We start from the raw sequence: 16,735 nt of genomic DNA, 5'->3' as shown, positions 1-16,735 counted from the left end.
CTCTGGCTCCCGGACTCGCTTTAGTGGTGACATTTGTGCCTTATCCCTGCTGGTCCTCTCTGGTTCACAAAAGCACTTTCTTAGCTGCTATCCAATCTGAGACTCACAACAACCCCTGGACGGCGTTTTGCCCTCATTGGCAGACCTGGCGGAGGGGGGCTGGTAAATGGCTGCCCCGCAGCACAGAGGGAGCCGGGGGCAGTGGGCATCCTGCTTCTTGGCTTCTGGCTTGGACCCTGTGTCCCTGGGATCTTCCGGAACGTCCTTGGGGGCAGCCCTGGCGTGGACTGCCTACCCCTAGACACAAGCAATTGGACATTCCTTCGACCTTCCCCCCACCAAGGCTGGTTCCAGGAGAAGCTGGGGTCCCGTGAAGCCGGCGATGTCTAAGCAGGTGCTGGGGGCAGGCCACAGGGGGCGGCTCTCAGATGGACCCCGTTCATCACCAGGCCTTCACTGCTACTGGCTGATGCCCGCCTTCCCCTCTGCTGAGGTCTCCAGATCCTAAATGCTTCCTCGTGTGATTCCTTAAATAGTAATGCAACACAAAGTATTAATGTGCTTCCGTAAGGAATGCACCACTCCCGGGAACGACTCACTGTCAGAAACACAGAGCCTGTTGGGGAGTTTTTCCTTTCCCTGCACGGCCTCTGGGATAAAATGCAGAGGATAAGGCCGGGCAGCATAGCGGGCACTTAATTAAAATATTTGTGGCATGCTCGATTAAGTAATTAATACCGCAGTCGTGCAGATTTGAGAAACAGTGACGCTTGCTCGACGTCTGACACAGAGTGATCTGGGGTCTGCCTTCCTTCACGAGCTCTCTTTGGGGTGGCAAACTGGAACGGGAGAGGTAGGTCAGTGGGACGGTATTTTGGGACTGCCACTGGGAACGCTTTCTTGTTGCTTTTTCCTTACTATGGTAGTTCAGGTAGACGAGCGTGTTATTTAAAAACCTCTGAATGATGCCTGAGCTGGTGCAAAGACGTGGGGAGACCGTGCCTGCGGACGGAGGTGGTCTGAGAGCAGCTGGGGTGCCGGTCGGAGCGGATGAGAGGCCTCGGTGCGGGCGGTGCGGGCCAGCGGTCCTGACCAGGGGCGCGCCGTGCAGGAAGCGGTGCCGGACAAAGCTCAGCCCTGTCTGGAGGAGGCGCGTCCGCCCCTGAGAAGTCCAGCAGGCCGGGCGGGTCAGGGAGCGCGGGTCCCAGTCCGCGGGCGGGAAGCGGGGTCTGCGAACCACAGGGGAGCGCTGGGGGCTGGCGTGGAAGGGCCCTGACGTCCAAGAGGGGTCAGCTGGCAGGTGGCGGGATTTCCTCATTGTCAGAATACACCCAACAGGAACCTACGCCAGACGGAAGGAGCGAGTCCAAAAGCCGCTACGATGTGCGTGAGCAATTGCCCCCGAGTCCTGTGCCTTTTACGTGTCGCTTGGTCACCCTTCCAGTCAGAGCGCCTTGCGCTGCGCCTCTGAGCTGACCTCATTTCCGTAATAACTGATAGCCCCGAGGAGAGCCTCACCAAAGAGACTACAGTTGTCCTCAAACACCTTCTTGCCAAAGGGCCTGTTATGGATCACAAATTAGACACTGCGGTCTCTAGAAACGTCCGTTCTGAGTTTCTGCATATTGTAATTAGTAACAACTGAATTTCTTGTGACAATATTACATTAACAAAATTACATTATAAAAATATTACCTCCCACAGGTAGTCAAACTGTTTCCCCACCCAAACTGAGCTTTGCCTTTGAGGCAGGAGGAAAACCAACCAAAACAACATTCACAGAAGTGGCCACCACAGCGGCAACAGCTCTGGACGATTCTGGGGATGTTTCTCCAGTTCTGTCTGGAAGAACCAGGGCTACGGTTTAGGGCCAAAACGATGCACAGGATCCCAAACTGGACCTGAAGGCCGGCAGCTTCCACCGCGCGTCCAGGGAGCGGAACCGCCGTGGCCGTGGCCCACGCGGACGACACGGACGCCCCCAGCCGCCCTTTGTGTTGCCAACAGCGTTTGTGCTGCTCGCGGGGCAATAAAAATGGTGGCCTAATAACAACCCCCGTGACGGATCCTTTTCCTGATGCCTTCTGACATCTCCACAGCTGGTCACGTCACTTGCCTTGCTGAAGTCTCCCTAAGCAACGCGACCAGGCCAATCAAGCAATGAAGTGACCGTGTGATTACCTGACCCCAGCGGCCCCACCGGTTCTGCGTTCCTCGGGGGCTCAAGACACGCTAGACTGGTTTGCGGGAGTCATGGCTCGAGCAAGTGTGTGCGCACATGACAGCCACACTCAGCCTACTCCGTGGACTGTCACGGACTATCCTTCCTCCGGATGCCACCTCGTCTGGGGCCATTTCTCTGTTCAGGAGCACTTGTCCCAGGGACATGACAGCAGAGGACCAGGAGGGGAGCTTCACTTCAGTGAGTAATTCTTTAAAGATTTTTTTAATGTTTATTTATTTTTGAGACAGAGAGACAGAGTGTGGGCGGGGGGGGGGACGCAGAGAGAGAGAGGGAGACACAGGATCCTAAGCAGGCTCCAGGCTCCGAGCCGTCGGCACAGAGCCCGACGCGGGGCTCGAACTCACGAGCCGCGAGGTCACGACCCGAGCCGAAGTCGGACGTTTTGACCCTCACACGGCTACCATCACCGGGAAATGTACGGGATGTGGTTAGAGACCCACGTGAGCACAGCAGACACGTGTGACTTTGCCGCCGGGGCGTCCCGTTGCTTCTCTGCACATCTCCTCCCCTCTTCGTGACCGACGACACCTGCCCATCCTTCGGGGCCTCATGCCAGCCGAGACCCTGGACACCTGCTCCAAAGTCCTCAGCCTTCCCTTTTTTCTTCTCGACACCAAGCACTCACGGTCTGGATGTTTCCTCAGAGAAGGCTGATGTGTATTGTGAATTCTCTCTCTGGACACCAGGGAAATGCCAATCAAAACCGCACAGAGATGGCACCTCACGCCTGATAGGATGGCAATTATGAAGGAAAAAGTAGCAACGTTGGTGAGGGATTGGAGATAAGGGACCCTTGTACGCTTCTGGTAGGAGTGTAATTTGGTGTAGACGTTACAGAAAACGGGATGGAGGTTCCCCCCAAAACTAAAAACAGCATAACCGTATACACGGCACTCCCACCCCTGGGTGTGGACTCAAAGGAAACGAAATCAGCACCTCAAAGAGGTATCTGCACCCCTGTGTTCACTGCAGCCAAGATGCAGAAATAACCTAAGTGTCCGTGGATGGGTGAGTGGGTAAGAAATCGTCACACACACACACACACACACACACACACACACGGAATAGTGTTCACCTTTAGAAAGGGAGCCTGCCATAGTGGCAGCCTGTCAAACAAGCCAGACGCAGAAAGAAAAAGCCCTGCATGATCATTCTGGAATCTAAACAAATGGAACCCATAAAAACAGAGTGGAACGGTGGTTTCCGGGGACCCGGGGAGGTTGTGGAGAGGGGGAGATGCTGGTCACAGGGTACGGAGCGGCGTTTATATAGTTGAGTGAGTGTGGAGGCCCCGCGTGCCGCATGGGGACCCCAGCGTGAACGCAGGGATTTGCTGACGGAGCGCCTGTAGGGGCTCCCACCACACTCACCCAAGGCCCCGAAGGATGGGCAGGTGTCGTCGGTCACGAAGAGGGGAGGAGATGTGCAGAGAAGCAACGGGATGCCCCGGAGGCACAGCCACACGTGTCTGCTGTGCTCACGTGGGTCTCTAACCACATCCCGTACATTTCCCAGTGATGGTAGCCGTGCGAGGGTCAAAACGTCCGACTTCGGCTCGGGTCGTGACCTCGTGGCTCGTGAGTTCGAGCCCCGCGTCGGGCTCTGTGCCGACGGCTCGGAGCCTGGAGCCTGCTTCGGATCCTGTGTCTCCCTCTCTCTCTCTGCGTCCCTCCCCCCCCCCCCCCCCCCCGCCCACACTCTCTCTGTCTCAAAAATAAACATTACGGAGATGTCATGTGAGGAGATGATGTTGCCATTAGCTGCCTGCGCTTTAAATATGCACAATTCTTATTTAGAAAGTAAACTGAGGGGCGCCTGGGTGGCTCGGTTGGTAGTGTCTGATTCTTGGTTTCGGCTCGGGTCATGATCGCACAGGTCATGAGCGCGAGCCCCGTGTCGGGCTCTGTGTTGACCGCGCGCCTGCTTGGGATCCCGTCTCTCACCCTCTTTCTCTGCCCCTCCCTTGCATGCGCGCACACACTCTCCCAATAAATAAATAAAGTTAAAAAAAATGTTAAACGTGGATTGAATTTAAAAGAAACCACACAGCATCTTTGACCTCACCGAGTGCCTATCGCGGCACCTACAATGTGCGGGACCCCATGAGCGCCGGCGGGTCGCTGGCCTGGTGGCTGCTTGGCTGGGAGCTGACACACTTCCGCCGGAGAGGGTGGAGGTGGGAGAGGCCTGTGTTCTCCACTCGTGTTCGCCCCGAGGACGCCGAGGACAGCGGGGGTGGCAGGCCTGTGGTGGCCTCACCCCGCAGATGGGCCTGGCCCGCACCTCACAGGTGCAGCCGCTGGTGGGGAGGGGGTTGTCCTCACAACCCCCCATGCAGTCTCTGCTGCCCTGGCCCTGGGGCCAAGAAGGAGGACTGCACAACCGGAGAGCCTGGATTATCTTTGCCGCAGCAGAAGCTACTTCCTGCTTTACTGATCTCTAGGTGGTCATTTGTTCACGATCACAATGACCTTGAACGCCGCTCCTGGCTGAGGGGACGGGGGAGGTCCCGACTGAGGGGAGGCTCAGCTGGGAATGCCTATTTTTAGGTGCTGTGCTGTGAGTCAGGTGTTGACTTCGAGGAAATGATGTCATCGTCAAGGTTGCCCAAAAATGGACTCTTCCAAATCCAAACCCATTTCTTATTGACTGTGTAATAACCTCAGAGAAGGAAATCCTACCCTAATTTCTGACTGATCTTCAATCAGCCTCAGCTACGAACACGTCAGACGTCTCTCTGCCTGATTCCTTCGACAAGTAATTAACAATCTGCGGCAAATGCTTATGGACGCTCAGAAGTTATTTAAAGGAAAGGGGGAGAGGGCGTCTGGTAAAGCAGCATTCTTTGCCTGTTTACTCGGTCGGGCTATTGGAGAAAGGGCCGCATGAGTGTAACTTTCCAAATTATATTGAATTAATAGATAATCAGCAGGTTTCTACTGTGTTCTTTTGTTTAGTCCTGGACTCGTGGTCATTGATTTCACAGAAAGCCCACAGCCACTGTCCCCAGTGCGGGCATCTATTTCTTGTCTCATAAGCCCAGCCCCACAGAGCCCCCAACCCCGCCCAGGGCTGACGGCACCAACAGGTAGCTGTGATCACGGTGTGCCCGGCCAGCTGCTCCCCCGACCTGCTGAGATGGGGTCTACCCCTCCGGATCCGCCCCCCCCCACCGCCCTGGGTGCGTGGCGGCCCCAGGACGCCTCTGTCTCTAGCTGCTGGGACCATTAAATAGGAGAATGGCTGGTCTGTCCATGGTGTAGCCCCAGTGTCTCCTGCTGTTTGGGTTTTATTGTGACACCTCCTTCTTGTTGGCACTTTCCTGGGCGGGGCTGGTGGCCTGAACCAAACCCAGGTTCCGTGCCACGTGCGGGCTCCAGGGTCAGCGTTTCCGTTGGGGTGGTGCCGAACTCAGCTTCCCTTCCCCTGTGGCCCACGATGCCTGGCGGGGGCGTCTCAGAGAGTCTGCGTGAGCCTTCTCTGCGTCCTTCGGACAGAGGGCAGCGTGAAGTGTCCCCCTTTCCCTCCTTCCTTCCCCTCCCTTGTCCGCCAGGTGCCCCGAGAAGGAAGAGAGCCCGTGGGTCGGAGTGGGGGTGGGCCCCGTCTTTCCCTGGCTCTACGGGCTGGAAGGCAGTGTGGGGGCACAGTGAGGGTCGGTTTGGGCTGGGTCTTGGGGATCGAGCTCCCACTTCTTTTTTTTATTATTTTTTTATTAAAAAAAATTTTTTTTAACGTTTATTTTTATTTTTGAGACAGAGAGAGACAGAGCATGAATGGGGGAGGGTCACAGAGAGAGGGAGACACAGAATCCAAAGCAGGCTCCAGGCTCCGAGCCGTCAGCACAGAGCCCGACGCGGGGCTCAAACCCACGGACCGTGAGATCATGACCTGAGCCGAAGTCTGACGCTTAACACACCGAGCCACCCAGGCGCCCCGGAGCTCCCACTTCTTAAGTGTGGAAGTGTAGGGACAGGGTTAATCCTGTGCACACGCAGGGCTCAAGCATACTGGCCTCCGGCGTAAGGACCCCTGTTGCCCCTGGAGACGTTCTCTCCTGCGCGGCCCGTCCTGGACCCCCCTCGCCCTCGTCCAGCCGTCTGTGCGGCGCCTGGCATCCCGCTGCAGCGTCACCACGCCCAACGGAGCTCCACACGCACCTGCCTCGTCCCAGGACCGGAGGACGGGCCTCCCTCACCTGTGAGAAAGGAACGCCTGGACGAGGTCTGGTGTCTGGTGGGTTCTGGACAAATATTTAAAAACCGGCTGAGATTTGGTTGACGCAGGCGCTCCACACGGGGACCCGCTTACGCTCTGTTTTCAGGAACCGCCGCTTTGGTCCTGATCTCGAATCCCGAAGGTATCCTGTGACCTTCTGGCCTCTGCCGATGTCCTTTTAATCTTAGCAATCTTCGGTGTGACCTCCGTCCCCTTTAATGGCCACATCTGTCACTGACACCTGAGCATGGGCAGTGAGCGGCCACGGAGGGCACTAAGCCGTCCAATTTCAGATCTCCGGACCCCTATGTCTCCTAACAATGTTTTAACACAATTAAGAGTGCAGAGTTGCCTCATCCAGGAGCTCAAGGAAAAGCACAGGCGGATGTTAACACCAAGGGGAAGGATCATTCCCTCTCCCCGTCATGCTCCCTCGCCCCTGCGTTAACCCTCCCCTCGCTCGCTGGCCCCTGCGGTAACCCTCCCTGTGCTCCCTCACCCCTACTGGAACCCTCCCTTTCCCCCTTGCCCCTCCGTTAAACCTCGCCATGCTCCCTCGCACCTGTTGTAACCCTTACCACACTCCCTCGCCTCTGGGATAACCTTCCCTGCACTCCCTCACCCCTGCTTTAACCCTCCCCGTGCTCCCTCGCCCCTGCTTTAACCCTGCTCTTGCTCCCTTGTCCCTGCGGTAACCCTCGCCGTGCTCCCTCACCCTGTGTTAACCCTTCCCGTGCTCCCTCGCCCCTGCTTTAACCCTCCCCTCACTCCCTCGCCCATGCGATAACCCTCGCTGTGCTCCCTTGCCCCTGTGTTAACCGTTCCGTCTCCCCTCGCCCTTTTGTTAACCCCTGCTGTGCTCCCTCGCCTCTGGGATAACCCTCCCCATGCTCACTCACCCCTGTGGTAACCCTCCCTGTGCTCCCTCGCCCCTGCGGTAACCCTCACTGTGCTCCCTCGCCCTGCGTTAACCCTTGCCGTGTTCCCTCACCCCTACTGGAACTCTCCCTTTCCCCCTTGCCCCTCCGTTAAACCTCGCCATGAACCCTTGCACCTGCTGTAACCTTTACCACGCTCCCTCGCCTCTGGGATAACCTTCCCTGCGCTCCCTCACCCCTGCTTTAACCCTCCCCGTGCTCCTTCGCCCCTGCTTTAACCCTCCTCTTGCTCCCTTGGCCCTGCGGTAACACTCGCCGTGCTCCCTCACCCTGCGTTAACCCTCCTCGTGCTCCCTCGCCCCTGCTTTAACCCTCCCCTCACTCCCTCGCCCCTGCGGTAACCCTTGTTGTGCCCCCTCACCCCTGTGGTAACCCTCCCATATCCCCTCACCCCTGCATTAACCCTCTCTGTGCTCCCTCGCCCCTGCATTAACCGTCCCGTCCCCCCTTGCCCCTGCATTAAACCTCGCCGTGCTCCCTCGCACCTGCCGTAACCCTTGCCATGCTCCCTTGCCTCTGGGATAACCTTCCCTGTGCTCCCTCGCCCCTGCATTAACCCCCTCTGTGCTCCCTCACCCCTGCGGTAACCCTCATTGTGCTCCCTCGCCCCTGCATTAACCCTCCTGTATCTCCTCACCCCTATGTTAACCCTTGCTGTGCTCCCTCGCCTCTGGGATAACCCTCCCCACGCTCCCTTGCCCCTGCGGTAACCCTTGCCATGCTCCCTCGCCCCTGCGGTAAGCCTCCCCACTCCTGGGGGCAGTGTTCCTTCTTCGCTGAGGGAACGACAAAGAGCTGATGCGAGTCAGGAGGAGGAGGACACGAGGTTGGAGAGAAGGTGGAACTGTTGCATGGGGCTGGGCCCGCCCCCTCGGCAGGCCTCCCACCAGACACACGGGGTACCCGCCCCCTCGCCCCCTCCTCCCCGTCCTGGCTCTTCCCCTGTGCAGGAGCACCAGCCAGATCTCTCTGGAGGTGGCCTGTCCCTGGGAGAGTCGGGTTTGTTCTTGCCCAGAGCCGATCATGGCAGAAAACGTAAAGCGACACCTAGGTACATTTTAATAAAAAATAACAATTGTTACCTCAGAAGAGGCGGCCCCTTGTTGAATCTGAGGCACAACGACATGGCTAAAAGGAGATACGTGATTTTTAAAATAATGCTGTTATTGCTAGTGCTTTAAAAAAAAATCTATAAAATAAGGGGTGCCTGGGTGGCTCAGTGGGTTAAGCGTCGGACTTCAGCTCAGGTCATGATCTTGCGGTTCGTGGGTTCCAGCCCCGCGTCAGGCTCTGTGCTGACAGCTCAGAGCCAGGAGCCTTTTTCAGATTCTGTGTCTCCCTCTCTCTCTGCCCCTGCCCCGCTGGTGCTCTGTCTCTCTCTTTCAGAAATACGTAAATGTTAAGAAAATCAATAACATTGTACAAAATACTGCTTTCTTTCTGAATGTGCGAACAGTCCCCACGATAGAAAGGTCGTGTTTCTAAGCATCCAACTCACGCATTAATTGCAAGAAGACTGGGCGGTAGCCCGAGTCCAAGGCTGCTGGCCTCGTGAAGGTGAAAACACACGGTCCCTTTGGGTCTGTGGGACTTGGGAGAAGCCAGAAGAGCAGGAAGGGGACAGTCCATGTCACAGGTAACGTGAGGTCCCTTGTGCGATGGCTCTGGCCAGCGGACCCGTCCGCCCCCACCCCTCCTACGATGGGCACTGGCCACTTGCGAATGGATCCCGTGCATTTATACTCGCTCGGTTCTGCTGCACCAAGATGTGTGTTCTTTTCTTTCTACTTGCTGGTTCCTCCGGTTCTTTCTCCTGGAGCTACACGGAAGGCACCGCAGGATTTTGGGCAAAGGCAGTGTGACTCCATCGCTGCTAAGTGTCCCAAATCCATCAGCCATCCTGGCTGGCTACGAATGCTTTGCATCACGTACGTTACTTGGACGTCAGAGTTGCACTTGGGGCCGGACACCGACTGGGCACATTCACTAGCATTTTGAGGTTCGTTATGAAGTTGCGACACAGACTCACTTGTAGAACAGAGACAAAAATGCCATCTCATGAGGTTGTTCTGAACACAGTCAAGGAGGGGGGTGTGAAGGTGCCGGTGCATGAGCCGTCGGCAGCTGGGTGGTCGCCTGCCTCCGAGCGGTCCTCTGCTGTCCTCTCCGGACCCATCCCGGCTGCTCACTGGCTTCTTTCAAATAAAATCGGCAAATCCGAGCCTGTTCTTTGAACGCCGGTCTGGGAGAAGGAGTGCTGGTTTATTTCGTGGTTTTATCTGAACTTTTGCCTGTGGAGCCTGATTGGATGCATTTTAAGCAGCCTTCCGTCACGCGATATGTATCACAATGTGGGCTCCTTGCATTTGTCACTCGCCCCCAAACCCGAGGTTTTCGTCTATCTGTGGTAAGACCAGGTTTCCTGGTCCCGGTGGTTGCAAGTGACTTACAAAGCCCGAGAGCAGGATTTTTGCCCCCTTCTTAGCGGAGCTGCGGGCTTGCTCACAGGCACCCGTCTCACGTTTGCGAGACCTGGTTGAGTCTTGATTCACCACTGGTTTTATTGCCTCTCCCCCGAAACTTGTATGTCAGCTGAAGTTTGGTGGAGCATATTTTATTTGAAAATTTGAGGCTGATCTGGCTGCAGTTTCTTTTCTTCATCGATCACCAGGGTTGGATCAGCATTTAAGGACTGCAAAGCAAGCATGCCACACCCCTCTCCTTAAATGTGCTTTCGGCTGAGGGACATGACCTCCTAGCTGAGAGGAGGCACTTTTTTTTTCAGTCAAGGACATGCCATCTCTGTCTTCATCCAGTCAACCCGTAAATATACTAAACAGGGGCATGGATGGGCACAGAATCCTGCCATACGTACCTTCCTCCAGAGTGATGAAATCCATGCACCTGTTCAGCTGAGTGGGAATCCGTGTCGTAGGAGCATCGTGCATCACACCCTGTGTCGGCCTGGTAAGGAGCTCCACAAGGCACCATACCTAGATGCAAGGTCTTACCACTCATGACCACAGTGAACCTTTGCTGTGAGCGTCGTGCTAAGAGATGTGACTAAATTATCATAAGGAACCCATTTGTCAAGTGCGATTACTACCCTTATTTCACAGTGGGGAGAGTGAGGCCTACGGAAGTTCAAGAACCTTCCGAAAACCATAGCCTAGAAAGTGGAGGAGCTGGGTTTGAACCCAGGCAGGCTAGCTTGCGTGCCCATGGTCTTGACCATGACTTATCCTTGGATCGGCTTCCGGTATCAGCAGTTACATAATTTGTTTCCATAACAATTCTTGACCTTAATCACAGACAGTGGTCACGTGTTTTCCGAATGTTAAGTAAAGCGTAGATAGTAATCTTGGGGAGTAGCGTGGTGATATTCTTGCAAAGGACGAAGGCAGAGACCAACGTTACCATTTTCCTTCTGTCCAGCTGCAGGTGCCACGTCCACGTACAACATATCACCGTTGTGACACATTCCCTTTGAAAATGAAACAGCTAATAAGTAAAACACGTGATACCGTTAACTGCTTTCCTGGAGTCATGACACCTGCAGCCTTGTGTCCTGTATGTCCCAACAGCCCCCGGGGGAAGAGCCTGCAGACATTTGCACCCGCGACGTGGGCAGAGGGGGTTACCACAAGCTTTGAAATGGTGACCTGGAGTCATGCTGCAGTGTCTTCCACAAGAGAAGTCACTTAAAGTCCACTTACGGAGCCTTGCTCCCTGAGCAGCGACATGGCGACGATACAGAGGCTTTTCCTATTAATTCTCGGGTAAACATCGTAGTTTGCTAATTAGAATATTCTTTTCTCCAGGACTCCCGTTCAGCAGTTTTTACTCTCCTCCTTTATAGGTCGGTGAATTGCTTGTTATTTCTGCATCTTCAAGAGTATTTGAGAATACGACCGTATAATATGAAAATCTAATTCGGTAGAAAATGCTGTTTTCTACGGTCAGATCTCAATTATTCAGATCTACACCCCCCAAGTTTCAATTCCTTCAAGTTGGATCCTGTTTTCAGCCACGTGTTGCATGACTTTTAAATCCTTCAACCAACTGGTTTTTATCGGAGAGAATGTCAAATACTCTAGGTCGCTAAAGAGCTGGCATTTTCTTGGGATTCCTTACATAGTTATAATTACCCAGGACACGGTGAGACGTGTGGCCCCGGGGAAGGTGTCCTGCAAACAGATCAGTGAGGAAGAGCCAGCAGGCCAGGAAACCCTCAGAAGCAGGAAACGGGCACACGCGCACCGGGAGGCCCGAGGACAGCCTCTCCGCTCTCCAGCCTCCATTGCCGTGCGTATCCTTGTCCTTCATTGTCAAAGATGCCGCCGCCGCTGCTGACGTTGTCGTTTCCTGGGCCAAGATGTCCATTTAGCGCGTACTTAGAGTGCATCTTTGCCTGGCCTGCTTGCGTGGTGAGGCTGAAAGCTGGCTCAAATTGCAGGCCGTGCTCTGAGCTCTCGGATGGTTCTGGGAAGGCGTTCTGAAAAGTGAGCCACATGACCGGAGGCAGTGGCCATAAGAATACGGGGAAATTCGTTTTTCTTTTAGAGAGCTCAAAATACTTGACCTTGTTCTTGAGTATATCAGAGGAAGCAAGCCCTGTCTCACAGCGTTTAAAATCAGCCGCAGTATCTCTGGGTAGTTTAGGATGCAGCAGCTTGAGGAAGCGTCCCCTCACATGTACACCGCAAATCTGTCTCAAGAAGCGTCCAAGAATCTGGCAGAAACAGCCCTGCTGCACGTACCCATGAACACGGGCGTGTGGTCTTTCCCCACAAGGATCAAAGGGGCCCGGCCCAGCGGAGACCCGGGTGTGGTGCCTGTGGGCAGCCTGTCTCTAGAGTCCGCTCTCCAGAAAGCATTAAATGGGTGATGGAGAACACGCACACGGGAACGTTTGAGTGCGGTTTGGGGGCTGCGTGATGCACAATTCACGTGAGAGGCTGTGGAGGAGAGTTCCCCAGTTTATCACAGAGCACCCCGGATTGGCAATTACGTGCGGCAAAAGGAAAGTCCTCGGAGGTGACCGGCGTGGCTGAGATCGCCAGCCCGGCACGAGAGGCAGCAGGACTTGAAGAGGACTGTGTGCGGAGAACACACCCCCACCGAGAAATCAGAAAGTAGAGCAGCCATGGGGGGGTGCGGCTCTGGGCTCAGAGAGCGTTGGCGTTGACCCGACGAGAAGTCGGTCTCCAGCACGCGGCACCGGCGGCTTGGGAATTATTCGCACCAGCCGAGGCCTGGACACAGCCTGCGGCCACCGGTGGGTGCACGGGGGAGGACGGTGGCGCGCAGCCACGAAAGAGGAGGAAATCCTGCCGGTCACAAGAACGTGGATGGACTTGGAGGACGACGTGCTGAGTGAAATAAGCCAGACGCAGAGACACAGACCCTGCGTGACCTCATTTATATGTGGCACCAAACACGCAAAAGGTCCAACTCCTACAACTCCTCGTACGACCCACGGATGCAGAGGCGAGGGCTGCGGTTACCAGTGTCCTAGGGGAGTGGGGGAAATGGGGGGGACGCTCCGTAGGGCGAGGGAGTCTAGAGGTCCAAGGCCGTCAGCAGTGCCGTGCGAACACTGGGAATTTTCGGAGAGAGCGCAGTCAGGTGCCCCCGCCCCACACCCGGAAGGGAACTGTGTGAGACGACGGCTGCATTAATTAGCTCGACCGAAGTGCTCATTTCACTGTGTATGTCCAATCATGCTGCTGTACACCTTAGATATACACGCTTTTAGTAAAACTAAAAAATAAAGTAAAATAACTCTCGCCTTTGATAAAAAAGGATTTTAGGCACACCAAACCTTCCTGTTCAAAAACCACACGGTTAGATATACATGTAACAATCTCACGTGTTATCTTCATATGCTACTAGGTTATTGCAATGTGTATGAACCTGTTCTCAATACTATTGATTTGGAAGAGAAAAAAAAAAAACAAGCCGGTGGGACTAAGCTTATTCAACAGTAAATATTCACCAGGCCCCTCTGGGGTATAGGCATCCCGTAAAGCAATCCTAGCAATCCTTGATGCTTAAAGTTGAGCGGAGTTTGTACATGGTGGTGAAGAGATTTGTGCACGGAGTGTGCTAGCTTCAAGAAAGATCTTTGGACGATGAAAAAGCTGACTCAGCAGTTAATCGACGGGTCCAGCCCCTCCAGAATTAAAGTGATTTTAAAAGACCTCAATCATTTCTTCGACATGTTTGGCAAACACAGGCAAAAAGCCACAACACACCCTGTAAATAGTAATGACATTTTAAAAAGAGCCAGGTGGGAAGGAACACGTAGATTTCTAGAAACACCGAAAGACATGTTACCGGTATTTCCAACACTGAGGGTAAGGAGGGCAGGACTCCCTTTAAAAGGGGTCAGGGTTCTGGGCACGTCCCCAGATGCCGTCTCCCAGAAGCAAAGCAAATGTGACACCGAGACCATCGGAGCAAACCCTCTCAGGGGCTGGGGCAGCAAAACGTGTTCCAGGATTGCTCACGGCCTTGAGCGCTGAGCCTCCCAGCGACAGTGCAGAAGTCAGTGCCTCTTGGCACGTGTCCTCTCATTTCTTCCTCCTCCGAGGGACAATGAGGAACCAAAGTAGGCAGCTGTGAGTCGGAAGGACGTGGCTGAGAGATCTGACATGGTTAAAGTCTATGTGCATTTCTGCATTCTTCTACCCGGTGAGACCTTCAATCTCTTACGTCCGGCCTGATTTCTCTGACGTCTGGGGGGTTACAGAGAGACCGACTAAGATTAAAACCAGAAAACAGGCCGTCAGACAGGACTTGCTGGTGGACATTGGGGTTATGGAAACCTTTCTCTACGGTGTGTCTGTGGCTCATCCATTAAAATCTCTTTGTCCCCTGGATTCCTTGAAATTGCTTTTAGGGAAACGTTACACGGGATATGTTTGACTTCAGTTCCATTTAGGACAGCACTTCCTAGGAGTCAGCCCTGTGGCCGGGCTGGGAGGCGCAGAGCAAGAGGTGCCTGTTGAGGAGGGGCGGGCCGCGGGAGTGGTGGTCCCGTGCGCACAGGACGGGCGCCCAGTCCCTTGAGCTGCGGGGAGGGTCCCAGGAAAGACCACAGTCATTTCCAAGGGCGAGGAGATGTTCGCCAGGTAGATGGGAGCAGGGCCTGTGTGTGTGCCCGCGCGCGTGTGGCGAAGTTGAAAGCGAGTGGGGTGACTCAGGCCCGGGAACCTTGCGGACACGCGAGGCCGGCACAGCAGTGAGAGGCAGCGAGTGCCGAGGGATGGGGCAGGACGGTTGCGCTTGGCCTCGGGGTGACCAGGGGTCTTTCAAGGACAGTTTTTACGTAGGGAACTGACAAGTCCAGTGGGCGTTCTGGATCTTTCATTCTGACGGGCAGTTATTAAGGGTAATAAGGCTGTTACGGAACATACTGGAAGGTCGCATGAGCTGAACTTGTTTAGCCAACTGTGTGGCAGTGAGAGACGTCATCCTCAAAGTCTGAGTGTTTATTGTCTCTGATTTGTATGGCTCTGAGTGCAGATAAGTCCCGCAGATACTTTTCTTAAATCATTAGGCTGGAAACATTTTCCTTTTACCCACCCTCTGTATACTAACCAGTTGACTCTTTGTTCCTGTGACTTTAACAAGTACTTAAAGTGTTTAAAGGCGTCGAAATCTCATCAAAGACACAGGTTTGCACTGTACCGGTTCCAGGCTGGTCGGAATTGTGATCCGTGAGGTTCGGTTTCTTCCCACTGTTGCCCCCGGGGCCAGAGAAGCCACATGGCACCTTCCGGTCTTTATGAAGTGGATGTTAACATTTTTAATTAAGAACAGTTTCAAACATATAGAGAAGTGAAGAGAGTAGACTCCTAAATGCTGCATTTAATAAAATGGCCTGTGACCTGCACTTAGTAAAATGTCCCCGTATTTTCTTCAGCTCTTCTTCTGCAGAAATATTTTAGAGTAAACGGAGACATGATGATGATGCGTCCCTTCTTCCACGCGTTCCTAAAACATACGGACAGTTCTCATACCTGTCACGACAAAATGGCTAACCCAGTAATGCTGCCTGACCTCGGACGTTAGCAAATATCTGCCTCAATTTCCCTGGCGCCTCTGATGCGTGCTTGACGGCTCGTGTCGGGTTGCGGGTGCTGAGCGCCTTTCGTGCTCTACAGGGACCCCCCTCCCCCCTGCTGCTGTGGCAAAATAGTAAGTAGTTTTCTACTTACTTCATGTCCAGAGCTGAGGGACCACACGTGATAGGGCGGTCCCCTCGTTTGCAGCTCTAATCGGAGCACTAGGAAGCAACTGACTGATGAGTTTCTGGTAGTTTCTCCTCCTCTCTGATGAGAGCCAGGCGGCATGTACGGCAGGTGCCACGGGTGCGGGGTCCTAGATGGCCTGGGAGACAGTGCGTGGCTCCCAGAGCAATTAGTTTCCTGTACTGTGGATTAATCTATTACCAGTAGCTGCTCTCAGTGTTGTTAGGAGATTGATTTGGGCTTAAAGGACGTAAAACATGAGGAGAAATGAACACACCCAAAGTAGCATTGGTAACTTAAAATGGAAATAAATATTTTACCCTATTTTTTTTTTATTTTACCCTATTTTTAAGAAACTGGCATAACTTGAGGCGCCTGGGTGGCTCAGTCGATTAAGCGTCCCACTTCGGCTCAGGTCGTGATCTCGCGGTCTGTGGGTTCGAGCCCCGCATCCGGCTCTGTGCTGACAGCTCGGAGCCTGGAGCCCGTTTCGGATCCTCTGTCTCCCTCTCTCTCTGCCCCTCCCCCGCTCGCACTCAGTCTCTCTCTCTCTCTCAAAAATAAATAAAAACATAAAAAAATTAATAATAAAAAGAAATTGGCATAAATTTAAGAATGTATGAAATATAGTAATAAATAATAATTGATACAGTATTTTTAAGCAATTCCAGTTTTTCATTACTTATCAATCAGTAACTAATGATATTAAGTAATTATTAAATAGTAAATTTTTTTAATCCAATAACATTAAAATCAATTTCGTGTTAACTTTAATATTAACTTAATGTTTAAAACAAATGACAAATTAATTTAGAAATATATTAGTAGGAATGTAGAAACTTAGCATGAATATTAGAAACTATAAGGGTTTTGTAATAGATGAACTAAATTTTTTAGGTAAAATGTTTGTTTATAGCTAGATTTTCTCTGTTCCCAGCAGAAATTTTAGACTTTTTGGGTTTTTTTAATCTCATCTGATTTACGTGGTCTCTTTCATCACACAAAGAATTTTTCAGACCTGATTGAATTATAGTCATTCTCTGAATATCAAGAAGGAGAAAACAACCAGACTCATCGTG

At 53.4% G+C, this 16,735-nt stretch overlaps 1 long non-coding RNA gene across 1 annotated transcript; it reads left to right on the top strand.

Annotated features, from left to right (window-relative positions):
* The first annotated feature begins 8,715 nt into the window (after positions 1–8,715).
* LOC123384098 lies at positions 8,716–10,928 on the top strand. The gene is made up of 2 exons (XR_006594710.1): positions 8,716–10,365; positions 10,834–10,928. It is a non-coding gene; the product is annotated as an uncharacterized LOC123384098 (long non-coding RNA).
* Positions 10,929–16,735: the final 5,807 nt, after the last annotated feature.

The sequence above is a fragment of the Felis catus genome, chromosome A2 (genome assembly GCF_018350175.1).
Source record: "Felis catus isolate Fca126 chromosome A2, F.catus_Fca126_mat1.0, whole genome shotgun sequence".
Classification (NCBI taxonomy): domain Eukaryota; kingdom Metazoa; phylum Chordata; class Mammalia; order Carnivora; family Felidae; genus Felis; species Felis catus.
This window is presented reverse-complemented; position numbering and strand designations above follow the sequence as displayed.